We start from the raw sequence: 26,217 nt of genomic DNA on the forward strand, positions 1-26,217 counted from the left end.
GCAGGGGGTTGGAACTGGATGAGCTTTAAGGTCCCTTTCTGACCCAAACCATTCAGATTGAACAGTTTTGCAGCAGTAAACAGTGGAGAAGGAAAGGAAGCAGAATATTTGCTGACCACTGGGAAGGCTGCAGCCTCATTTCCAGTAAACCTGTGGCCAGAGGTCAAATCCTTTCCTAACTGAACTGAAAAAGCCTTCAGAGTGAGCTGCTTCTGAGGCATCAGAGACTCTACATTGGGCAGAGCTATTATGAGTGCCCCAGGCTTTGCAGGACAAGCTCTGACTGGCTTTCCAGGCCTGTCAGACATCAGAGAGTCCACATGGGAGGGATCCTTCACTGAGCAGAATATTCTCTGGTGTCTAATGAAGCTTTTGGGCAGGTTAGGCTGTGCAAAATGTTGTTCCCCTCTTCAGTTAGTGGTCTAATAAATTGCTGGTGCCATTTAGCGGCAACCCAGGTAGAGTCACTGCCTCCTGCTCTGTTACCATGAGGTTCCATGGAAAGCAACTCAGGCTGCTGGCTTCTGCTCTGATGTGGCTGTCAAGAACTCAGTGGATCTGTGGGTAGGAAGGTGCAGATGTACCCAGCAAGCCTGCAGTGTGGGAGCATTATGAGACCAGATGAAACAAAGCTCAAGCGAGCAGTGGAAGGAGCCTTGCAGCTGGGGCTGTGAATGAAGGGATGAAAAGGTTGAGCAGAGGAAGGTTGTGTGAGGCTGGGAGAAAGCCACAGGTGGAAAAGCCATGGTGTGGGGGTTTATTTTTGAATCCTAGAATCACAGAACCAAGCAGGTTGGCAGAGAGCTCCAAGCTCAGCCAGCCCAACCTAGCACCCAGCCCTGCCCAACCAACCAGACCATGGCACTAAGTGCCCCAGCCAGGCTTGGCTTCAACACCTCCAGCCACACAGACTCCACCACCTCCCTGGGCAGCCCATTCCAGTGCCAATCACTCTCTCTGACAACAACTTCCTCCTCACATCCAGCCTCAACCTGCCCTGCCACAGCTTAAGACTGTGTCCTGTTGTTCTGTTGCTAGGTGCCTGGCAGAAGAGCCAGGGGACAGGCTGGGGCCAGAGTGGCTGAGAGCAGCCAGGCAGAGAGGGAGCTGGGGGTGCTGGGAGAGAGGAGCTGCAGAGGAGGCAGCAGTGCCCAGGTGGGCAGCAGAGCCAATGGCATCCTGGGCTGGCTCAGGAGCAGTGTGGGCAGCAGGACAAGGGAGGTTCTTCTGCCCCTGTGCTCAGCACTGCTCAGGCCACCCCTGCAGTGCTGTGTCCAGTTCTGGGCTCCTCCATTGCAGAGAGATGTTGAGGTGCTGGAAGGTGTTTGGAGAAGGGCAGCAAGGCTGGGGAGGGTCCTGGAGCAGAGCCCTGTGAGGAGAGGCTGAGGGAGCTGGGGGGATGCAGCCTGCAGCAGAGGAGGCTCAGGGCAGAGCTCATTGCTGCCTGCAGCTGCCTGCAGGGAGGCTGTAGCCAGGTGGAGTTGGGCTCTGCTGCCAGGCAACCAGCAATGGAAGAAGGGGACACAGCCTGAAGCAGGGCAGGTTGAGGCTGGCTGTGAGGAGGAAGTTGTTGTCAGAGAGAGTGATTGGCACTGGAATGGGCTGCCCAGGGAGGTGGTGGAGTCTGTGTGGCTGGAGGTGTTGCAGCCAAGCCTGGCTGGGGCACTTAGTGCCATGGTCTGGTTGGTTGGCCAGGGCTGGGTGCTAGGCTGGGCTGGCTGAGCTTGGAGCTCTCTTCCAACCTGCTTGGTTCTATGATTCTTTCATAATTAACTCCTGGCTAATGAGAGGAGTAGAATGAGTTTTGTTCCTTGCTCTCTGGGTGGCTGTTGGTCTAAGCAGGAGGTCCTGGCTGCTAAAGGAGGGAATCAAGAGCCTGGTGGTTGTGATCCCATGGGGATTGCAGTGCTAGCCTGGAGGATTAGGCTGGCTTCTGTGAGCCTGGGAGCAAAGCCAAGGAAAACTGGACAAAGCCTTGGAATAGGAGAGCCTCACAGAGGCTGTGCATCTTGAAAGGAGGTTGTGTCACTTGAGTTGTGGGCAGCCTGAGATGTGGAGTCAGGAGCCTCACTCTAGAGCTGCTAAAACCTTTGTCACTCACTAAAACACTTCCAGTGCTTAATAGGGAAAAAAGCAAACCCACACTGGCCTGGAAGAATTGCAGTTGTCTGCCTCATGTTTCACAGATCCATGGAATGGGTTGGGGTTGGAAGGGAACCTAAAATTCCAACCCCTTACTATGGGCAGAGACAGCTCCCAGCAGCACAACTTGCTCAAGGCATCATCCAACCTGATCCTGAACACCTCCAGGGAGGTTGTGGAGCACAGAAGCACAGAATGGGATCAAAGATCCCATTCTGTGCTTCTGTGCTCCACAACCTCCCTGGGAAACCTGTGCCAGTGTCTCAACACCCTCAACCTGCACCAGTGTCTCACCACCTTCAACCTGTGCCAGTCTCTCCCCACCCTCACTGCAAACAATTCCTTCCTCATCTCCACTCTCAATCTCACTCTCGCAGTTCACAGCCATTGTCCCTCCTCCTGGCACACCCAGCCCTTGGCAAAAGTCCCTGCCCAGCTCTCCTGTATCCCCCTCAGGCACTGGAACATTGCTCTAAGATCTCCCTGGAGTCTTCTCTTCTCCAGGCTGATAAGTCCCAACTCTCCCAGCCTGTGCCCATATAGGAGCTTCTCCATCCCTCTGGTCATCTTTGTGGCCTGCCCTGGACCTTCTCCAGCAGCTCCAGGTCCTTCTTGTGTTAGAGTCAGCATAACTGGAGGCAGTGCTGCAGGTGAGGTCAGAGCAGAGGAGAGCAGCAGAATCCTCAACCTGCTGCTGCTGCTCTCCCTGCTCTGGCTGCAGCCCAGGCCAGGGTTGGTCTCTTTAACTGCACTGAACTGCTCTGCTGTGAAGTTTCTTTTAGCTTCTGAGTCTCCTCAAGGGTTTGTCATCCTTTAAACCAAGTGATCCTGATAAACTTTTACTGTGTCCACCTTGGGCTGGAGAGAAGCTGTCTGATGGTGGTGAAGGGAGGTTGTAGCCAGGTGGGGTTGGGCTCTTCTCCCAGGCAACCAGCAATAGAACAAGGGGACACAGTCTCAAGTTGTGCCAGGGTAGGTATAGGCTGGATGTTAGGAGGAAGTTGTTGGCAGAGAGAGTGATTGGCATTGGAATGGGCTGCCCAGGGAGGTGGTGGAGTTGCCATCCCTGGAGTTCTTCAAGCAAAGCCTGGCTGAGGCACTTGCTGCCATGGTCAATTTGACTGGATAGGGCTGGGTGCTAGGTTGGCCTGGATGAGCTTGGAGGTCTCTTCCAACCTGCTTGATTCTGTGATTCTGTGATCTCCTTCAACAGGTAGAGATGCACTGATGCAACTAAAAAGACTGTTGTTACCTTTTCCCACATGGATCACTGGTTCAGGTCAACTAAGTAGGCTGTAGCCAGGTGGGGTTGGGCTCTTCTGCCAGGCAAGCAGCAACAGAAGAAGGGGACACAGTCTCAAGTTGTGCCAGGGGAGGTCTAGGCTGGATGTTAGGAGGAAGTTGTTGGCAGAGAGAGTGATTGGCATTGGAATGGGCTGCCCAGGGAGGTGGTGGAGGCACCATCCCTGGAGCTGTTCAAGAAAAGACTGGATGAGGCACTTGGTGCCATGGTCTGGTTGACTGGATAGGGCTGGGTGTTAGATTGGCCTGAATGACCTTGGAAGCCTTCTCCAACCTGGTTGATTCTATGATTCTATTCTATGAAGAGCTGCTGGTGTAGTTTGGGTGTTCCCTGAACCCCCACACTTAAGAAATCACCCAGACTAGACTCAGCCAAGCTGGGAATTGGGATGAGGCTTTCTGTTCACAGCTCAGCACACACAACACACCAGCAACTACTCACAATCTGCACAGCTGGAGGCAGAAATATGCAAGGGAAAGGTGACACAGACACCCAACAGCCCTGCCAGCAACCAGAATCCCCAGGAGGGGCTCCCACCCACCCTTCCACCTCCTTTCCACCCCTCTCCCTTATCCCAGACTTTGCCTTATGTTCAAGGTGAGTTTGGAGGATCAGCCAGGGGGGTTAGGGAACAGAAGGATTAGTTACACAGACAGCAGGTTAGGGAGAGAAGGGAGGCAGCCAGAGAGCAACTCTGTTATCTGTGCTTGTGTTCTTGTTCTTATCCATCTCAGCAAGCCTGGGAATGAAGTAAACATCTCCATTGGTTCCTTTTCACAGCCTGGCATCTAATTCCTCTCCCTAAAATATCCCAGCTGGGCTCAAACCAGCACAGCTGCAGAGGACTGGTGTGAGTGAAGAGTTTCCTCCTTGCATGTTGAGTGCTAGAGGAGGCACCCAGGGGTGGTCCTTCTTGCTTGCCATCAAGAGTCTGCACCACCCTCCTGTTGTGCAGGGGCTCAGGAGAAGTGAGCATAGGCTGGGGGTGAGTTTTGTGTGCTTGTGGCAGCAGTCAGTGGGAGTTCATAGAACGGAATCACAGAAGCAGTCAGGGTTGGAAGGGACCACAAGGCTCAGCCAGTCCCAATCCCGTGCCATGAGGCTGCAATGGGTTGCCCAGGGAGGTGGTTGAGGCCCCATGGCTGGAGGTGTTTGAGGCCAGGCTGGCTGAGGCTGTGTGCAGCCTGCTCTAGGGTAGGGTGTCCCTGGGCATGGCAGGGGGTTGGGACTGGCTGCTCCTTGTGCTCCCTTCCAACCCTGCCTGATTCTATCACTCTAAGTGCTGCCTTTCTGCCGGGTTGTTGGTTCCTGCTTGGAGCTCATCCACGTTTCCCACCTGTGCCTCACTCCTCGGGTCCCAGCAGCCACTGGGCTCGTTAAGTGAGCTGTGTGAGTTCAGTGTTGAGAATAGAAACAGCTCCTTTGAGAGCCAAAGCCTCCTTCTTTGGCCACCACTGACAGCTTTGCAGCCCAGCCGGTGCCCGGGAGAGCTGTCGCTGTGCCCGAGCCTGGCAGCAGGCAGGTCCTGTGTGACAGCCTGACCCTGCCACCTCCCTTCCCTGCTCTGGCTCCATCCACAGACTCACAGATTGCATCGAGTTGGAAGAGATCCTCAAAGGGCATCTTGGCCAACCCCCCTGCAGGCATCAGGGACATCTCCAACTAGAGCAGGCTGCCCAGGGACACAATGAGTCTGAGCTTGGATGTCTCCAGGGATGGGGACAGCTCTGCCCTCCTCCTCTTCCTTCTCTTTCCTCCTTTTCCAGTGGAGTGTTTGGCAACTCATAGAATGGGTTAGGTGGAAGAGACCTCAAAGCTCAGCCAGTTGCAGCAGGGACACCTCCCACTAGAACAGGTCACTCGAAGCCTCATCCAGCCTGGTCCTGAACACCTCCAGGGAGGTTGTGGAGCACAGAAGCACAGAATGGGATCTTTGATCCCATTCTGTGCTTCTGTGCTCCACAACCTCCCTGGGAAACCTGTGCCAGTGTCTCAGCACCCTCAACCTCTGCCAGTGCCTCACCACCCTCAACCTGTGCCAGTCTCTCACCACCCTCACTGCAAACAACTTCTTCCTAACAGCCACTTTCAAGCTCCCCTCTCACACTTCAAACCCATTCCTCCTCCTCCTGCCATTCCCACACCTTCTCAATAGTCCCTCCCCAGCCCTCCTGCAGCCCCCTGCACATCCTGCCAGGCAAGGCCACTCCAAGCTCTCCTGGAAGCCTTCTCCTCTGCAGGCTGCACAGCCCCAACTCTCTCAGCCTGTGCTCAGAGCAGAGCTGCTGCAGCCCTCTCAGCATCTTGGTGGCCTCCTCTGGGCTGGCTCCAACACTTCCATGTCCTTTTTCTCCCTCCTTCTCACTCTCCTTCCTTCAGTGGCTCATTCATCCATCTGCCCATCAGTTTGAGCTGGGTAATGAGTAGTAGCTGCTGGTGTGTTTGCTGTTCTGCACTCTTGAATCCTTCAGAGTCACAGAGGGCTGGGAGGGACCCTCAAAGGTCATCTAATCCAACTGCCCTGCAGTCAGCAGGGACACCTCCAACTAGATCAGGTTGCTCAAAGCCCCATCAAGTTTGACCCTGAATGTCTCCAGGGATGGAGGCTCCACCACAACCTCTGGGCAACCTTTTATTCTTGTCTTTGTTCTTCTCTTAGAGCCCTCCCCAGCTTGCCTTTTGCTGCACACAGCCCAGGCAGCTGCAAGCAGCCAGGATTTGGGGTTAAGCACCAGCACTTGCCCTCGGCCTGGGCAATAAATGTCTCCACTGATTGATCCTTGCTCTCCCTTTTGCTCTTGGCTGGGTGGGCATTCAGCTGCCTGCCAGCCACCAAAGCTTTGAGGCTCTGCACTGAACTGCAGCCAGCCCTGCCTGTGGGCTGGGGCCTTTGCATTCTGCCTGGGGAGCTGCTGGTGCTAGCTGGGTGCTCTGCAAGCCCTGCTCTGGCACAGCTGGAGCAGGACAGCTGGAGCAGGACACCCCAGAGCCAGAGAACCCTAGCAGGGTTCCAAACCCTTGTCATGAGCAGGGACACCTCCCACTAGAACAGGTTGCTCAGAGCTTCATCCAGCCTGGTCCTGAACATCTCCAGGGAGGAGAGGAGGAGGAGGAATGGGTTTGAAGTGTGAGAGGGGAGCTTGAAAGTGGATGTGAGGAAGAAGTTGTTTGCAGTGAGGGTGGTGAGAGACAGAATGGGATCAAACAACTTCTGTGCTCCACAACCTCCCTGGGAAACCTGTGCCAGTCTCTCACCACCCTCACTGCAAACAACTTCTGCCTCACATCCACTTTCAAGCTCCCCTCTCACACTTCAAACCCATTCCTCCTCCTCCTGCCATTCCCAGACCTTCTCAACAGTCCCTCCCCAGCCCTCCTGCAGCCCCCTGCACATCCTGCAAGGCCACTCCAAGCTCTCCTGGAAGCCTTCTCCTCTGCAGGCTGCACAGCCCCAACTCTCTCAGCCTGTGCTCAGAGCAGAGCTGCTGCAGCCCTCTCAGCATCTTGGTGGCCTCCTCTGCACTGCCTCCAACACTTCCATGTCCTGCTTGTGCTGGGGGCTGCAGAACCACACCCAGGACTGCAGGTGGGGTCTGAAGAGTGCAGAGAGGCAGAATCACCCTGACAGAGTGGGACACCAGAGAAGCTGAGCTGCTGCAGGGGCAGCAGTCACTGCCTGCAAGGAAAGGAGTGGATATCCCTTCAGAGCAAATCCTGCTTGTGCTGGGGGCTGCAGAACTGCACCCAGGACTGCAGGTGGGGTCTGAGGGGAGCAGAGTAAAGGGTCAGAATTACCTCCCTCACCCTTAACTCCAGCAGGAGCAAGAAAAGCCTGGAATAGGACATTTGCCTTCCAAAGGTGCTGTGAAGGTGTCTGCACCTGCTCTGCAATGCCAAACACTTCAGAGGGCAGCTGAGAGCCCCCTAGGCTGTGGCCCTCTTGGTGAGAATGGAAATGTGAGCAAGATGCAGGTGGCAGTTGCTGTCAGAGGCAAAATCTGAACATCTAAGGCACCAGAGGGCAGGAGGGAAACTCAAGTCAGGCTGAAGTCAGCCAAGAAGGTGGTGCTCAAAGCTGGGTGCTAAAGCATCAACAGACACATCTACATAGACTGATGGAACTGGTTGGGTTGGAAAAGCTCTCTAAGCTCACCCAGTCCAACCATCAACCCAACACCACCATGGCCACTAAACCATGGCCCCAAGTGCCATGGCCAAACCTTTCTTGCAGACTTCAAGGTACAGAGACTCCATCACAGAATCATAGAACCAGTCAGGGTTGGAAGGGACCACAAGGCTCAGCCAGTTCCAAGACCCCTGCCATGGGCAGGGCCACCCTCCCCTAGCTCAGGCTGGCCACAGCACCTGGGCAGCCTCTGCCAATCCCTCACCACTCTTGAAGCAAAGAAATTTTTCATCATCTCCAACCTAACCCTCCCTTGGCACCATTTGAGGCCATTTCCTCCTCCACTATCACCTGATGCTATGGAGCACAGCCCAACCCCCACCTCACTGCAGCCTTCTCTCAGGGAGCTGTAGAGAGCAATGAACTCTCCCCTCAGCCTCCTCTTCTCCACACTGCACACAGTGCCAGGCTGGAGAGCAGCCCTGAGGAGAGGGACTTGGGGGTGTTGCTGGAGGAGCTCAACAGGAGCCAGCAGTGTGCACTTGCAGCCCAGAAAGCCAAGCAGAGCCTGGGCTGCAGCAGCAGCAGTGTGGCCAGCAGGGCCAGGGAGGGGATTCTCCTCCTCTGCTGTGCTCTGCTGAGACCCCACCTGGAGTCCTGCATCCAGCTCTGGAGCCCCTGGGACAAGAGGGCTATGGAGATGCTGGAGAGTGTCCAGAGCAGGGCCAGGAGGATGCTGAGAGGGCTGCAGCAGCTCTGATGCCATTGGCTCTGCTGCCCACCTGGGCACTGCTGCCTCCTCTTCAGCTCCTCTCTCCCAGCACCCCCAGCTCCCTCTCTGCCTGGCTGCTCTCAGCCACTCTGGCCCCAGCCTGTAGTGCTGCTTGGGGCTGTTGTGGCCAAAGTGCAGAACCTGCCTTGGCCTTGTTAACAATAAACTATTAGAGGTATCACAATATATACATAAGGTCAGAAAGTTCTAGAACTCTTTAGGCTGAACAAGAGCTTTATGATGCCCCAGTCCAACCATGATGACCTACCTCTACCAAGTCTGCTACTAACCCTTGTCCCTCAGCACCACATTTAGGCAGCTTTTAAAGCCCTCCAGGAATAGTGACTCCACCACTGCCCTCAGCAGCTTGTTCCAGGGCTTGACAACTCTTTTGGAGGAAGAAATTTTTCCTCATCTCCAACCTAACCCTCCCCAGGCACAGTTTCAGGCTACCTCCTCTCCTATCACCTGGGAGTAGGGATAAGAGTCCAACCCCCACCTGAATGCAGCTTCTTCTCTACAGGGAGCTGTAGATGAGGCCTGCCCTCAGCCTCCTCTTCTCCACACTTGGGACCCCAACCCTCACCCCACTGCAGCCTCTTCTCAGGCAGCTGCAGACAGCAATGAGCTCTGCCCTGAGCTTCCTCTTCTCCACACTGCACACCCCCAGCTCCCTCAGTTTCTCCTCCCCAGGCCTGTTCTCCAGACCCTTCCCCAGCTTTGTTACCCTTCTCTGGACCTGTTCCAGCCCCTCAATGTCCTCGGAGTGAGGTGCCCAAACCTGAACCTCCATACTCAAGCTGTGGTTATATCCAACACTGCTCTAATAAATACATTACAAATACCCTCTGGTGAAGAGAAGACTTAGAGGGGATCTAATCAGTGCTTTTCATGAGGGCTGGGGGTCAAGAGGGAGGGGACAAACTCTGCTCAGTTGCACTCTGATAGCACAAGAGGCAATGGATGGAAACTGCAGCACAGGAGGTTCCACCTCAACATGAGGAGGAACTTCTTGGCTGGAAGGGTCCCAGAGCCCTGGCACAGGCTGCCCAGAGAGGTTGTGGAGTCTCCTTCTGTGGAGCCTTCCCAGCCCTGTCTGGATGTGTTCCTCTGTGACCTGCCCTGGATTCTCTGCTCCTGCTCTGGCAGGAGGCTTGGACTCGATGATCTGTGGAAGTCCTCTCCAACCCCTAACATTGTGTGCTCTGTGATCCTGTGCCCACACCTACTGATGTCCCCACAGTGCCCAGGCATGGGGATGCTCTGTGAGCTGCACACTCAAAACTTCATCTGCCAGCTCCTGAATTGGGCCTGACCCCCACCTCACTGCAGCCTCCTCTCAGGGAGCTGTAGAGAGCAATGAAGTCTCCCCTCAGCCTTCTCCTCTCCAGCCTAAAAATTCTTTGTCTTGCCCTTTTCCCTGGAGCATCCTTTCCTTGGAGCTTCCTTTCCTTGGAGCATCCTTTCCTTGGAGCATCCTTTCCTTGGAGCATCCTTTCCTTGGAGCTTCCTTTCCTTGGAGCATCCTTTCCTTGGAGCTTCCTTTCCTTGGAGCTTCCTTTCCTTGGAGCCTCCTTTCCTTGGAGCTTCCTTTCCTTGGAGCCTCCTTTCCTTGGAGCATCCTTTCCTTGGAGCATCCTTTCCTTGGAGCTTCCTTTCCTTGGAGCTTCCTTTCCTAATGACAGCTCCAGTGTGTTTTTTGCAGTAGGCTCTTTCCTTGCAGCATCCTTTCCTTGCATCATCCCTTTCCTTGGAGCATCCTTTCCTAATGACAGCTCCAATGTGTTTTTTGCAGGAGGCTCTTTCCTTGGAGCCTCCTTTCCTTGCATCATCCCTTTCCTTGGAGCATCCTTTCCTTGGAGCTTCCTTTCCTTGGAGCTTCCTTTCCTTGGAGCATCCTTTCCTTGGAGCATCCTTTCCTAATGACAGCTCCAATGTGTTTTTTTTTCAGGGGTCCAGCAGCCTCTTTCAGTAGGCTGGGAGAGGCAGGGCTGAAGGTTGTGCTTCCAGAGAGGTGTGGAAGCCAGTGTTCGAGGAAGGCTGTGAGCAGTGTGCTGCTGGATGTTAATTATCCTGGTCATTATGGGTCTTTGTTTCCATATTCAAGTCAGATTGCTCTGCTAGCAGCAGCAGCAGGCTTGGCACTGCTTTGTTTTTTCAACTCAAGGTAATTGTGTTTAGGGATAAGTCTCCTGCAGCCTTTCAGTTTGCCTACCTAATTTAATCTGCTTGTCTGTGTCCAGCTAATGAGAGCATTAACATATTGGGGCTCCAGGAGTTGTGTTGAGTTTCAAACCTCTACCCAAGCTGATGTGGACCCAAAGTCCTTGGCCTGGTGCTGGTATTCCCTCCAGCAGCAAGGCTCTGAACTTCAGTTGGGGCTGCTGGGCACAGGATGGACGCAGAACTGTGGAGTCATAGAATGGGTTAGGTTGGAAGGGACCTCAAAGCTCAGCCAGTGCCAAACCCCCTGCCATTGGCAGGGACATCTCCCACTAGAACAGGTCACTCAAGGCCTCATCTAACCTGGTCCTGAACATCTCCAGGGAGGCTGTGGAGCACAGAAGCACAGAATGGGATCAAACAACTTCTGTGCTCCACAACCTCCCTGGGAAACCTGTGCCAGTCTCTCACCACCCTCACTGCAAACAACTGTGTCCAGTTCTGGGCCCCTCAATTCAAGAAAGATGTTGAGGTGCTGGAACATGTCCAGAGAAGGGCAACAAAGCTGGTGAGGGGCCTGGAGCACAAATCCTATGAGGAGAGGCTGAGGGAGCTGGGGGTGTGCAGCCTGCAGAAGAGGAGGCTCAGAGGTGATCTTATTACTGTCTACAACTACCTGAAGGGACATTGTAGCCAGGTGGGGGTGACCTCTTCTCCCAGGCAACCAGCAATGGAACAAGGGGACACAGTCTCAAGTTGTGCCAGGGTAGGTCTAGGCTGGATGTTAGGAAGAAGTTCTTCACAGAGAGAGTGATTGGCATTGGAATGGGCTGCCCAGGGAGGTGGTGGAGGCACCGTGCCTGGGGGTCTTCAAGCAAAGCCTGGCTGAGGCACTTAGTGCCATGGTCTGGTTGGTTGGGCAGGGCTGGGTGCTAGGTTGGGCTGGATGAGCTTGGAGGTCTCTTCCAACCTGGCTGATTCTATGATTCTATGATTAACTTCTTCCTCACATCCACTTTCAAGCTCCCCTCTCACACTTCAAACCCATTCCTCCTCCTCCTGCCATTCCCACACCTTCTCAGTAGTCCCTCCCCAGCCCTCTTGCAGCCCCCTGCACATCCTGCAAGGCCACTCCAAGCTCTCCTGGAAGCCTTCTCCTCTGCAGGCTGCACAGCCCCAACTCTCTCAGCCTGTGCTCAGAGCAGAGCTGCTGCAGCCCTCTCAGCATCTTGGTGGCCTCCTCTGCACTGCCTCCAACACTTCCATGTCCTGCTTGTGCTGGGGGCTGCAGAACTGCCCCCAGGACTGCAGGTGGGGTCTGAAGAGTGCAGAGAGGCAGAATCACCCTGACAGAGTGGGACACCAGAGAAGTTGAGATGCTGCAGGGGCAGCAGTCACTGCCTGCAAGGAAAGGAGTGGATACCCCTTCAGAGCAAATCCTAACCCACATGGATAGGATTTGGGCAGATTGACCAGTGCAGGTTGGAAAGCAGGAGCTGTCTTGGTAGCAGGAAATGCATAATCTAAAGGAAAGACAGCAGAGGCTGTGGGTTTGCAGCAGCTCCCAGGGAGGCTGTAGAGAAGGGCCAACAGGGTGGCCATGGTGTGGCCCCACAGCTTTGTCATCAACTTGTGGGTGAGATGAATTTCACTGAGTCATAGAATCAGGCAGGTTGGAAGAGAGCTCCAGACTCAGCCAGCCCAACCTAGCACCCAGCCCTGCCCAACCAACCAGACCATGGCACTAAGTGCCCCAGCCAGGCTTGGCTTCAACACCTCCAGCCACACAGACTCCACCACCTCCCTGGGCAGCCCATTCCAATTTGTGCTTGTTGAGAGGGGACAGAGAAGAGGAGAATTACTGTCCTGGTCACTGAAGCAAAATATCCAAGCTTCTAAACACTCTGAGCCAGGAGAATGAGCTCAGGTGGGGTGGGTGATGTCCAGCAAGAAGCAGTTCCACTCTGGTACCTGAGCCCTGGTGGTTTCAGGGGCTGGAGCAGGTCCAGAGAAGGGCAATGAAGCTGGGGAAGGGTCTGCAGGACAGGGGTGGGAAGGAGCAGTTGAGGAAGCTGGGGGAGTGCAGCCTGGAGAAGAGGAGGCTGAGGGAGACCTCACTGCTCTCTATATCTCCCTGAAAGGAGGCTGCAGGGAGGTGGGGGTTGGGGTCTTCTTCCAAGGAACAAGTGATAGGACAAGAAGAAATGGCCTCAAGTTGCCCCAGGGGAGGTTTAGGTTGGACATTAGAAGAAACTTGTTCATGAAAGGGTTCTCAAAGCCTGGCACAGGCTGCTGAGGGAGGTGATTGAATCCCCATCCCTGGAGGGGTTTGAGAGAGGCAGAGATGTGGTGCTGAGGGTCATGGTTTAGCTCCACACTTGCTAGGGCTAAATAATGGTTGGGCTCAATCATCTGGAAGGTCTTTTCCAGCCAAAGCAAGTCTGTGGTTCAAGTAGCTGTGAATGAGGTCTCAGTCATCTCTCCTGAGCCAGCATCACTCAGGGTGGAGGGCACCAAACCAGTGCTGTTGAAATGCCACTGGACAGGCCCTGGGTGATGTCAGCAGATGTTCAGCCTGGAGAAGAGCAGGTCCAGAGGGACCTTAGAGCTGCCTTCCAGTACATGAAGAGAACCTGCAGGAAGGCTGCAGAGGGACTTTGCATGAGGGTGTCTGGAGACAGGCCAAGGGGGAATGGTTTGAAACTGAGACAGAGCAGGGCTGGACTGGAGCTGAGGAAGAAGTTCTGCAGTAGGAGGGTGCTGAGAGTCTGGCACAGGCTGCCCAGGGAGGTTGTGGCTGCCTCCTCCCTGGGGGCATTCAAGTCCAGGCTGGATGAGGCCTTCAGCAAGCTGAGTCTAGCTGAGAGGTTTCCCTGCCCATGGCAGGGGTGGGGGGGGTGGAGTAGATGACCTCTGAGGTCCCTTCCAACCTGAGCCACTTGAGGATTCCTTAACTCCACCAAGCTAAACCATTGCCCTCAGCACTGCATCCCTGCCTCTTTTAACCACCTGCAGGGATGGAGATTCAACCCCCTCCTTTTTTGGAGGTGGGGGGAAAAAGCCAAACAGGAGCCTGGCTGTCACTGAAAGCTCAGTTATCTGCTTCTCTTACAAGCTCTAAGAGGCTGTTTTTGAATCACTGTGCTGAAAGAAGTTGCCTAAATGAGTTTCCCTGCTCAGATTGTGCTTGAATTTCTGCTGCTAATGTGCACTTGGACTAAATGTTTCCTCTCCTGTGCATATGAAGGCTCTCAGATTGGCTTCACTGGGAGAAATGCTTACTGCTGGTCGGTGCTTTGCCTCTGCAATGGCAACATCCATCACCTGCAGGAGCTGGGGCTGCTGCTCTGTGTTAGCAACAGAGCTCTTCTGTGAAGCTTTGCTGATTTTCAGGTGGTTTTGTTGCCCTGGCAGTGGAGGCAGCATGGAGAGATGGCAGGTCTGGTTGTAAATGAGCAGTGAGGATGAGTGAGGAGCCCTCAGATGCTGGAAAGAGGTCTGAAGACTTTGGGTTAAGGGAAAGCTTCTTTATGTCAGTGCTGGCACCAGTGCTTGTTGGACGTCTTTGGCAGCAACACAGACAGAGGACTTGAGGGCAGCCTCAGTCTGTCTGCAGATGGCACCAAGCTGTGTGGCACAGGTGGCTTGCCAGAGGGCAGGGATCCATCCAGAGGGACCTGGGCAGGCAGCAGAGCTGTGCCCAGGCCAACCTCATGAACTTCAACAAGGCCAAGTGGAAGGTCCTGCACCTGGGTGGGGGCAATCCCAAGCACAACTCCAGGCTGGGTGGGGAATGGCTGAGAGCAGCCCTGAGGAACAGGACCTGGGGGTCTGGGCTGGTGAAAAGCTCAACAGGAGCCTGCAGTGGGAGTGCAGCCCAGACACAACCCTGTGCTGGGTGCAGCAAGAGCAGTGTGGGCACAGGGCAAGGGAGGGGATTCTGCCCCTTGGCTCTGCTCTCCTCACACCCCACCTGCAAAGCTGCTCTGACCCCTGCAATGATGTCCCCAACCTTTACTGCTGCTTTTCCCTCTTGCTCTTCCTCAGAGCTGCTCCATAAGTCATAGAATCCTAGAATCAAGGCAGCCAGGGACAGAAGAAGGGGACCCAGCCTGAAGCTGTGGCAGGGCAGGTCTAGGCTGGATGTTGTTAGGAAGTTGTTGTCAGAGAGAGTGATTGGCACTGGAATGGCCTGCCCAGGGAGGTGGTGGAGTCTGTGTGGCTGGAGGTGTTGCAGCCAAGCCTGGCTGGGGCACTTAGTGCCATGGTCTGGTTGGTTGGGCAGGGCTGGGTGCTAGGTTGGGCTGGCTGAGCTTGGAGCTCTCTTCCAACCTGCTTGGTTCTGTGGGGACTCCATCACATCCCTGAGCAGCCTCTGCCAATCCCTGACCACTCTTGCAGGGAAGACATTTTCCCTCATCCCCAGCCTGACTCTCCCCTGGCACAATTTCAGGCCATTTCCTCTCATTGTGTCACCTGAGAAGAGTCCAACCCCAACCTCCCTGCAACCTCCTTTCAGGACCTCTCATTGCAGAGAGCAATGAGGTCTGCCCTCAGCCTCCTCTAGACTGAACAGCCTCAGCTGCTCCTCCCAGCCCTGTTCTCCAGACCCTTCTCTCTGCCTGCATGGAGTTCACAGTGATACTCACAGCTGGTTCTCAGTGAAGAGGACTTCAACAGGTCCCATCTTACCAAGCTTGTGGTTGCTCCTGAGAGCCAGGGCTGCCCTCCCTGGAGCAGGGAATGGGATGGCTTCCCCTCCAGCTGGGGCTGAAATGCAGCCTCTGAGCTGGTTGTATGATTCTGTGATGGAGAACATCCATGGCACAGCAATGTGCCCTGCTGGCCAAGGAGGCCAATGGGATCCTGGGGTGTGTTAGGAGGATGTGTCCAGCACAGCAAGGGAGGTTCTCCTGCCCCTCTACTCTGCCCTGCTGAGACCTCCTCTTGAGTACTGCCTTCAGCTTTGGGCTCCCCAGTTTCAGAGGGACAGGAATTGCGGGAGAGAGTCCAGTGGAGGGCTACGAGGATGAGGAGGGGACTGCAGGGCATGGCTGATGAGGAGAGGCTGAGGGCCCTGGGGCTGCTTAGTCTGGAGAGGAGAAGCCTGAGAGGGGATTGAATCAATGTCTGTAACTCTCTGAGGGCTGGGGGTCAGCAGGGGGGGACAGGCTCTGCTCACTGCTCCCTGGCACAGAACAAGCAGCAGTGGATGGAAGCTGCAGCACAGGAGGTTCCAGCTCAGCACAAGGGCAACTTCTTGCCTGGAAGGGTCCCAGAGCCCTGGCACAGGCTGCCCAGAGAGGCTGTGGAGTCTCCTTCTCTGGAGCCTTTGCAGGCCTGTCTGGATGTGCTCCTGTGTGCCCTGAGCTGGATTGTCTGATCCTTCCCTGGCAGGGGTTGGACTGGATGAGCTCTTTGGGTCCCTTCCAACCCCTAACATCTGTGATCCTGTGAGCCTCTGATCTGTGTGGCAAGGTTTCTGAAGAGGGGGGTGGTAGTGGTGGGGGGAGAGTTCCTGAGGGGGGTGATGATGGTGGTGGGGGTAGAGTTCCTGAGTGGGGTAGTGATGGTGGTGGTGGTGGGGGGGAGAGTTCCTGAGGAGGGTGATGATGATGGTGGTGTGTGGGGGGGGAGAGTTTCTGAGGGGAGTGGTGATGGTGGTGGTGATGGGGGGGAGAGTTCCTGAGGGGGGTGGTGATGGTGGTGGGGGTAGAGTTCCTGAGTGGGGTAGTGATGGTGGTGGTGGGGGGGGGAGAGTTCCTGCGGGGGGTGATGATGGTGGTGGTGATGGGGGAGAGTTCCTGGGGGGGGTGGTGATGGTGGTGGTGATGGGGGGAGAGTTCCTGAGGGGGGTGGTGATGGTGGTGGGGGTAGAGCTCCTGAGTGGGGTAGTGATGGTGGTGGTGATGGGGGAGAGTTCCTGAGGGGGGTGGTGATGGTGATGGGGGGAGAGTTCCTGAGGGGGAGTGGTGATGGTGGTGGTGATGGGGGGAGAGTTCCTGAGGGGGGTGGTGATGGGGGTGGTGATGGGGGAGAGTTCCTGAGGGGGGTGGTGATGATGGTGATGGGGGAGAGTTCCTGAGGGGGGTGGTGATGGTGGTGGTGATGGGGGAGAGTTCCTGAGGGGGGTGGTGATGATGGTGATGGGGGAGAGTTCCTGAGGGGGGTGATGATGGTGGTGGTGATGGGGGAGAGTTCCTGAGGGGGGTGGTGATGATGGTGATGGGGGAGAGTTCCTGAGGGGGGTGGTGATGGTGATGGTGATGGGGGGAGAGTTCCTGAGGGGGTTGGTGATGGTGGTGGTGGTGGTGGGGAGAGTTCCTGAGGGGGGTAGTGATGGTGGTGGAGGTGGGGGGAGAGTTCCTGAGGGGGGTAGTGATGGTGGTGGTGGTGGGGGGAGAGTTCCTGAGGGGGGTGATGATGATGGTGGTGGTGGGGGGAGAGTTCCTGGGGGGGGTGGTGATGGTGGTGGTGATGGGGGGAGAGTTCCTGAGGGGAGTGGTGATGGTGATGGTGGTGATGATGGGGGAGAGTTCTTTTTATGCTGCATTTACAAGAGGATTTCTTTGTTTCATTCTTCTTGGGGGGGGGGGGGGGGGGGAGGGAAGGTGTCTGATGTTGGCAGCTTTGTGCTGCATTCACACAGCAACCTGGGCAAGCTCCAGATGTGGAACTGTGGAGTCCTAACTCTGACAGCTAGACAAATATCTCCTACCTGTGAAACCAGCCCTGCCATGAATAATTTATCCCAGGCTGCTTGGCATGCAGAGCCTGTTTGGAATTCACAGATGGGTTGAGGGTTTGGGGTTTTTTTTTCTCTCTCTCTCTATGGAAGGGTTGGAAATCCAAATGCTTAAGGAAAAGAAAGGAAATAAAACAATCCACTAAAATAATAACCACAACAACAACAACAAAAAAAAGCCCTTCAATGTCAACAGCTAAACCTGCAGGGGAATAATAAATGAGTGCAGTGCTCCCCGAGATGCTGCCTGCAAGGAGGTGCTGACAGCTCTTTACATGTCACCAGGGAGAGGGTGACACTGCTTTTGACTCTTTTCTCTCTCTTTTGGCTTTGCTTTTTCCCTGCCTGGTGGATTGGCAGCTCTGGGGCATGAGAGAGGCATGGACCTGCCAGAGGAGGCCACAAGGATCACAGCATCATGGAATGGCAGGGGCTGGAAGGGACCTCCAAAGCTCAGCCAGTCCCAGCTCTGCCAGAGCAGGAGCACCCAAAGCAGAGCACACAGCAACACAGCCAGGCAGGGTTTGAATATCTGCAGAGAGGGAGACTGCACAGCCCTCCTGGGCAGCCTGTGCCAGGCTCTGGCAGCCTCACAGGGAAAAATTCCTCCTCAGGTTTCCATGCAACTTCCTCTGCCTCAGCTTCCACCACTGCCCCTGGTGCTGGCACTGGCATCCCCCAGCAGAGCCTGGCTCAGCCTCTGCCACTCATCCTTACAGCCCTGTGAAGAGAGGCTGAGGGAGCTGGGGGGGTGCAGCCTGCAGCAGAGCAGGCTCAGGGCAGAGCTGATTGCTGCCTGCGGCTGCCTGCAGGGAGGCTGTAGCCAGGTGGGGTTGGGCTCTGCTGCCAGGCAGCCAGCAACAGAACAAGGGGACACAGCCTCAAGCTGTGCCAGGGCAGGTTGAGGCTGGATGTGAGGAGGAAGTTGTTGTTAGAGAGAGTGATTGGCATTGGAATGGGCTGCCCAGGGAGGTGGTGGAGTCTGTGTGGCTGGAGGTGTTGGTGCCAAGCCTGGCTGGGGCACTTAGTGCCATGGTCTGGTTGGTTGGGCAGGGCTGGGTGCTAGGCTGGGCTGGCTGAGCTTGGAGCTCTCTTCCAGCCTGCTGGATTCTATGATTCTGTGATTCTCAAAACCCCAAGCAACCTGACCTGGAAGGGATCTCTGACCACTCTTGCAGCAAGGAAATTGTTTCTCATCTCCAACCTAACCCTCCCCTGGCACAATTTCAGGCCATTTCCTCCATCATCTGATCACAGGGAGCAGAGCCCAACCCCCACCTCACTGCAGCCTCCTCTCGTGGAGCTGTAGACAGCAATGAGGTCTCCCTCAGCCTCCTCTTCTCCAGGCTGCACACCCCCTGCTCCCTCAGCTATTCCTCCCCAGCCCTGCTCTCCAGACCCTTCCCCAGCTTCGTTACCCTTCTCTGGCCATTTTCCAGCCCCTCGATGTCCTTCTTGGAGTGAGGGCCCCAAAAGAGAGCTCAGGACCTGAGATGTGGCTTCATCACTGCCCAGTCCAGGAGGACAATCTCTGCCCTGCTCCTGCTGGCCACACCGTGGCTGATCCAGACCAGGATGCTCTGGTCCAGCTCAGCAGCCTGCTGGCTGATGCTCACACAGCTGCCAGCCAGGCAGTGGTGCTCTGGGAAGAGCTCTGTGGGCTTAGGGAGGGAATTCAAAGCCTACTTTCAGCTTTCACTGTAGGATTATTCTAAACACTCTCCATCAGGGCGTGAGGCAGGGCGGGGGAGGATGTGCCAGAGGCAGGGCATCCCCGGGGCATCCCCCGAGCCAACCACCTTGCTCTGTGCTCTGCCTGCTCCCCCAGCAGCCAGACACCCGAGTGGAGACAGCCTCCTGGGAGGTTCAGGAGGGGATGGGGGAAGCTGTCATCTCGCAGACGCCTCTGAGGTGGATGTTTGGGTTTCCAGGCAGCTCTGCACAATTAAGGCATTGTGCAGCGGCTCCTGTTAAAGATGAGCAGCCAGAAAGCCTCACCCAGAGGAATACCTTCGAGCATTAGAGATGTCTTTAACGTTCACAACAAAGGCAGGGCTGACACTGTCTGATCCTTTCACACCTCCTTCTACAAGGCCTCCTTGTGCTGCTCTCAGCAAGATCTCCATCCCTGCCCGCAGAGGATTTATCCTGCGGCATCGCTGTGGGGTTGATGCTGCCCTGTGGTCTGGACAGGGAGCAGTGGCTGGAGGTTAGAAACCACCTGAGTGCAAGCTGCAGCTAATGTTCAGTGCCATTCCTAAATGCTCTCCTCCAGCAGAGCCATCCTGAGCTTTCCAGCTCTGAGGAGTAGGGCAGGAAAAAGATTGAAGCATAAAAGAGGTCTTGTGCCTGTGTTGGGAAGGGAAGGAGAGGGGGAAGGGGTAAAGGGTTCCTCTGGATGCCCTTCTGCTGATTGTTTCCACTTCCAGCAGGGCCACACTTGGCTCCTGAGCTGTGAAAAATCCTGGCCCTGTGTGAGGGGTGACAGATGGAGGAGCATGGGGAGGTAAGAGGGTCCTGACAGCTCAGGGTTTGTGCATGAGACCAGGCTGAGAGGTGTAGGGCAGCTCCCCTGGGAACAGGTTGTCTAGGGAGGTGCTGGGAGCCTCATCCCTGGAGGGTTTTAAGGCCAGGCTGGCTGTGACTCTGATCTAGTGTGAGGTGTCCCTGCCCATGGCAGGGGGGGTTGGAACTGGCTGATATTTGAGGTCCCTTCCAACCCTGGCAGTTCTGTGATTGTCCTTGGTGAGAAGGCCTCTGAGCTTTCCCTGCTTCTGCTAGGTCTGAATGTACCCACGAGAGGAGCAGCTGTGAGGGCTGCATTGGGATGCCCTTCCTCAGGGTGCACACAGCATGGCAAAGCTGCTCTGACCTCTGCAGTGATGTCACCAACCTTTACTGCTGCTTTTCCCCCCTTGCTCTTCCTCAAAGCTGCCCCATAAGTCATAGCATCCTAGAATCAGGCAGGCTGGAAGAGAGCTCCAAGCTCAGCCAGCCCAACCTAGCACCCAGCCCTGCCCAACCAACCAGACCATGGCACTAAGTGCCCCAGCCAGGCTTGGCTGCAACACCTCCAGCCACACAGACTCCACCACCTCCCTGGGCAGCCCATTCCAATGCCAATCACTCTCTCTGACAACAGCTTCTTAACAACATCCACCCACAACCTGCCCTGCCACAGCTTGAGCCTGTGTCCCCTCCTTCTGTTGCTGGCTGCCTGGCAGAAGAGACCAAATGTTGAACAAGAGCATCTCTTACAGAGGTAGAAAGAGAGGAAATGGCCTCAAGCTGCACCAGAGGAGGTTTAGGCTTGACATTAGGAAGATTATTTACTCTGACCTCCTGAGATCTGGGTGCAGTTCTGCAGCCCCCAGCACAAGCAGGACATGGAAGTGTTGGAGGCAGTGCAGAGGAGGCCACCAAGATGCTGAGAGGGCTGCAGCAGCTCTGCTCTGAGCACAGGCTGAGAGAGTTGGGGCTGTGCAGCCTGCAGAGGAGAAGGCTTCCAGGAGAGCTTGGAGTGGCCTTGCAGGGTGTGCAGGGGGCTGCAGGAGGGCTGGGGAGGGACTGTTGAGAAGGTCTGGGAATGGCAGGAGGAGGAGGAATGGGTTTGAAGTGTGAGAGGGGAGACTGAAAGTGGCTGTGAGGAAGAAGTTGTTTGCAGTGAGAGACTGGCACAGGTTGAGAGTGTGGAGAGATTGGCAGAGGTTGAGGGTGGTGAGACCCTGGCACAGGTTGAGGGTGGTGAGACCCTGGCACAGGTTTCCCAGGGAGGTTGTGGAGCACAGAAGCACAGAATGGGATCTTTGATCCCATTCTGTGCTTCTGTGCTCCACAACCTCCCTGGAGGTCTTCAGCACCAGGTTGGATGAGACCTTGAGCAACCTGTTCTAGTGGGATGCATCCCTGCCTATGGCACAGAGGGACTGGAACTGGCTGAGCTTGGAGCTCCCTTCCAACCATTCTATGATTTTCTTCCCTGAAGGCATTGATCTATCCCTGAAAGAGGCTGCTCAGACCTCACCACCTCTGGAGGCATTTAAAAGCTGTTTAAGTGTGATGCTGAGGGCCAGTGGTGACCTTGCAGCGCTGGGTTAATGTCTGGGCTGGATGCCCTCAGAGGTCTCACCCAACCAAAAGGATTCTATGACCCTATGCAGTTGTTTTGAGCTCTGCTGCTCAGACTTGAAGCTGTCTCAAGGCCAAACCTTTAGTAGGTTCTTTCCCCTCCTTCCTCTCTGCTCTCTCTGGCTTTGTGCTGGTTACTCTCTGGCTGTTTTCCAGGCGCTTCTGCTTTAATTGAGTTCTTTGCAGCTCTGCTTTGCTGGGCATGTACCAGAGGGGTGCCACAGTGCCAGGTGAGGCAGGTGGGAAGGACCCAGAGTGTTAATTCTGCTGCTGGGAAATGTCTTCATTAGAAGTTAAGCAGAGATCTTTAAAGGTTCTCCCAGGAGACCATCTGTCAGCTAGGAGATGGACCTGTCTGGGGAGCCAGGGAGAGAGCCCAGGGTGGTGGAGAGGTCACTGATTGTGATTTATTGTTTCTTTCAGACCTTAAAACACCTCCTGGATGCTTTCCAGTCTCTGCCCTGGAGACCCCTCCAGCCCCAAGGCCAGAGCAGGGGGGTCAGATGATGAAGTAAGCCTTTGCTTCTTCTGCTTCCAAACAGAATGCAGCCAGTGTGAAGTGTGTGTTTGGATGGGGGAAAGGAAGAGATTTGGGAAGGGAAGCTGAGTGTGAGTGAGTGCCAGGAGTGGTGTCAGTGGTTCCCCTGGGCCAGAAGATGCCCCAGGCAGATGTCACCTTCATGGTCATGACCTGCCAGGTGATCCCAGTGGATGTGAACCATAGAATCATAGAATCAAGCAGGTTGGCAGAGAGCTCCAAGCTCAGCCAGTACAACCTAGCACCCAGCCCTGCCCAAGCAACCAGACCATGGCACTAAGTGCCACAGCCACTGGGCCATGGAGTCCAAGCAGTCACTTGGAGCTCACCACCCTACCTCTGCCCTCAGCACCACATTGAGTGTGTGCCACAGGAGTGTTTGGGCTGGAAGAGACCCTTGGGTGATGGAGTCCAGGCAGTCACCTGGAGCTCACCACCCTACCTCTGCCCTCAGCACCACATCCATGCAGCTTGTAACCACCTCCAGGAGTGGAGATTCCTCCACCACCACCCTGGGCAGCCTGGGCTAATGATAAACTTTCTGTGGAGAACTTTTCCTCATATCCAACCTGAACCTCCCTTGGCACAAACTGAGGCAATTCCCTCTTGGCATAGAATCATACTAGAGGGTGGAAGGGACCAAACAGGTTGCCCAGGGAGGAGGCTGAGGCCCCATCCCTGGAGACACTCACGGTGAGGCTGGAAAGGGCTCAGGGCAACCTGATCTAGGGGACAATGTTCCTGCTGAGTGCAGAGGGGTTGGACTGGGTGACCTTCAGGGGCCCCTTCCAACCCAGACCATGCTATCATCCCATGATTCCCTGATTCTATGTTTCTGTGATTCCATGATTCCATGGTTCTACATTTCTATGGTTCTCTGATTCCATGGTTCCATTTCTATGATTCCACAATTCCATGATTCTATGGTTCCATGATCCCATGACTCTATGATCCCATGGTTCCATGATCCCATGATTCTGTGATTCCATAATCCCATGATTCTATGATTCTCTGGTTCCATGATTCTATGATTCCATGTCTCCATGATCCTATGATTCCATGTGTCCATGATTCTATGATCCTGTGGTTTCCACGATCCCATGGTTCTGTGACCCCAGGATTCCATGGTTCCATAATTCCATGATTCTATGATTCCATGTCTCCATGATCCTATGGTTCCATGACCCCATGATTCTATGATCCTGTGGTTTCCATGATGCCATGGTTCCATGACCCCAGGATTCTATGATTCCATGTCTCCATGATCCTATGGTTCCATGATCCCATGTTTCCATGATCCTGTGGTTCCATGATCCTATAGTTCCATGACCATATGATTCTATGATCCCATGTTTCCATGATCCTGTGGTTCCATGACCCCAGGATTCTATGATCCTGTGGTTCCATGATCCTATGGTCCCGTGACCCCATGATTCTATGATCCCATGTTTCCATGATCCTATGGTCCCATGACCCCATGATTCTATGATCCCATGTTTCCATGATCCTGTGGTTCCATGACCCCATGATTCTATGATCCCATGTTTCCATGATCCCATGTTTCCATGATCCTGTAGTTCCATGACCACATGATTCTATGATCCCATGTTTCCATGATCCTGTGGTTCCATGACCCCATGATTCTATGATCCCATGTTTCCATGATCCCATGTTTCCATGATCCTGTGGTTCCATGACCCCATGATTCTATGATCCTATGGTTCCATGATCCCATGATTCCATGATTCCACAATTTTATGATTCCATGTCTCCATGATTCTATGTTTCTATGATCCTGTGGTTCCATGATTCCATGATTCTATGATCCCATGTTTCCATGATCCTTTGGTTCCATGACCCCATGATTCTATGATTCCATGTTTCCATTATTCTCTGGTTCCATGATCCCATGATTCCATGTGTCCATGATTCCTTGATTCCATGATTCTATGTTTCTATGATTCTATGGTTCCATGATCCCTTGATTCCATGTCTCCATGATCCTATGGTTCCATGACCCCAGGATTCTATGATTCCATGTCTCCATGATCTTATGGTTCCATGATCCCATGATCCTATGATTCCATGTGTCCATGATCCTATGGTTCCATGATTCCATGATTCTATGATCCTGTGGTTTCATGATCCTATGGTTCCATGACCCCATGATTCCATGGTTCCATGATTCCATGATTCTATGATCCCATGTTTCTGATCCTATGGTTCCATGACCCCATGATCCTATGATTCCATGTCTCCATGATCCTATGGTTCCATGACCCCAGGATTCTATGATCCTGTGGTTTCCATGATCCTGTGGTTCCATGATCCCATTATTCCATGATCCTGTGGTTCCATGACCCCATGAGTCTAGGTCCAACCTCCCTGCCAGAGCAGAGGCACTCAGGGCAGGTTGCCCATGGCCACATCCAGCCTTAGTGCCCATGAGAAGGGACCAAGCCCCAGCCCGCTCTGAGCTCCTTTGCAGCTGCTGCAGAGGGTGATGAGCTCTGCCCTCAGCCTCTCCTGGAGAAGCCTCTTTGGAGCTCCTGGAGGATGGCAAGAGGATGGCAGGAGGAGCAGTGTCCTGCAGGGCTGCCCTGAGGCTGCAGCCTCCCGTGCTGTGCTGTGCTGTGCTGTGCTGTGCTGTGCTGTGCTGCAGTGTGAGTGCAGCTCCTCGCTGCAGCCTGCTGCTGGCTGTTGCTCTCCAAATGAGCCAGCTGCTGCTGGCTGCCCTCTGACCAGCGGTACCCTGCAGCTGCTGGCAGATCACACACAGCCTTCTGCCTCTGCTCCTCACAGCCTTCCCTCAGAGCTGTTCCTTGCCCTTGGCAGAGAGCTGGGAGTGAAAAACTGCAGCGTGTTTATTGCAGAAAGATGCTTCCAAGTCAGTTGGATTCAGAAGGTGAAGATCTCTGAGTCTTGGAATGATAGAATCAGGCAGGCATGGAAGGGATCACAAAGATCAGCCAGTTCCAACCCCCCTGCCATGCCCAGGGACACCCTACCCTAGAGCAGGCTGCACACAGCCTCAGCCAGCCTGGCCTCAAACACCTCCAGGGATAAGGCTTCTACCACCTTCCTGGGCAATACATTTCAGGCTCTCACCACCCTCATGCTGAACAACTTCTTCCTAACCTCCACTCTGACTCTCCCCATTTCCAGCTTTGTTCCATTCCCCCCAGTCCTATCTCTCCCTGACAGCCCAAGAAGTCCCTCCCCAGCTTTCCTGTAGCCCCCTTCAGATACTGGAGGGTCACAATAAGGTCCCCTGGGAGCCTTCTCCTCTCCAGCCTGCACAGCCCCAACTGCCTCAGTCTCTCCTCACAGCAGAGCAGCTCCAGCCCTCTGCTCATCCTCATGGCCCTTCTCTGGACACCTGCCAGCACCTCCATAGCCCTCTTGTCCCAGTGGCTCCAGCACTGGATGCAGTACTCCAGGTGGGGTCTCAGCAGTGGGGAGCAGAGGGGCAGGATCACTTCCCTGCCCTGCTGCCCACATTGCTCTTGCTGCAGCCCAGGCTCTGGCTGCCTTCTGGGCTGCAGGAACACACTGAGGGCTCATACAGAGCTTCTTGTCCACCAGCACCCCTAAGTCCCTCTCCTGAAGGCTGTTCTCAAGCCAGAATGCCTGACCATGTTGGAAAGGCTTTGTGGAGGAGGGAGCAGAGGTCAGAGGCTTGGCCTCCTCCTAGCTCATGTTTCTGTGAGGGATTCTTATTTGTGAGTCTCATTCATTGGAGATGAAAGTCTGAGCTCATGTGTGTGTGTTCTGAGTGCTGCTCCCTCCCCACCAGTCTCCTGGAGTTCCTTGTGCTGGTGTTTGCTGGGGGGCAGGGTGGAAGCTCTCCAGGCTTTCCTCCTGCCCTTTAGAGCCTTGATGTGGAGCTGCACCTCCTGTGAGCAGAGCTGCTCTAGGTAGCTGTGAGCACTTTCCTTGGAGCTGTGTTTGCACACAGGTGCAAAGGTGATGCCTTTTAACCCTGCTCCTGCTGTCTGATACCTTCTGGGTTGCTTTACCACTGCACGCACTGAGCATAGAATCATAGAACCAAGCAGGTTGGAAGAGAGCTCCAAGCTCAGCCAGCCCAACCTAGCACCCAGCCCTGCCCAACCAACCAGACCATGGCACTAAGTGCCCCAGCCAGGCTTGGCTTCAACACCTCCAGCCACACAGACTTCACCACCTCCCTGGGCAGCCCATTCCAGTGCCAATCACTCTCTCTGACAACAACTTCCTAACAACATCCAGCCTCAACCTGCCCTGCCACAGCTTGAGCCTGTGTCCCCTCCTTCTGTTG

The 26,217-nt window shown here is 54.8% G+C and overlaps 1 protein-coding gene across 4 annotated transcripts in view; it reads left to right on the forward strand.

Annotated features, from left to right (window-relative positions):
* The window catches only part of HIVEP3 (HIVEP zinc finger 3), a 497,619-nt gene that overhangs the window by 91,865 nt on the left and 379,537 nt on the right, over positions 1 to 26,217 (forward strand). For 2 of the 4 annotated variants that reach the window (XM_064172675.1, XM_064172676.1), the window contains exon 2: positions 21,803 to 21,890. The exons of the other annotated variants lie outside the window; for them this stretch is intronic. The gene's annotated coding sequence lies outside the window, so the exon portion shown is untranslated. The remainder of the gene's footprint in view (positions 1 to 21,802; positions 21,891 to 26,217) is intronic. 4 annotated transcript variants of the gene reach the window in all.

This window comes from Pogoniulus pusillus, chromosome 37, assembly GCF_015220805.1.
Source record: "Pogoniulus pusillus isolate bPogPus1 chromosome 37, bPogPus1.pri, whole genome shotgun sequence".
NCBI lineage: Eukaryota > Metazoa > Chordata > Aves > Piciformes > Lybiidae > Pogoniulus > Pogoniulus pusillus.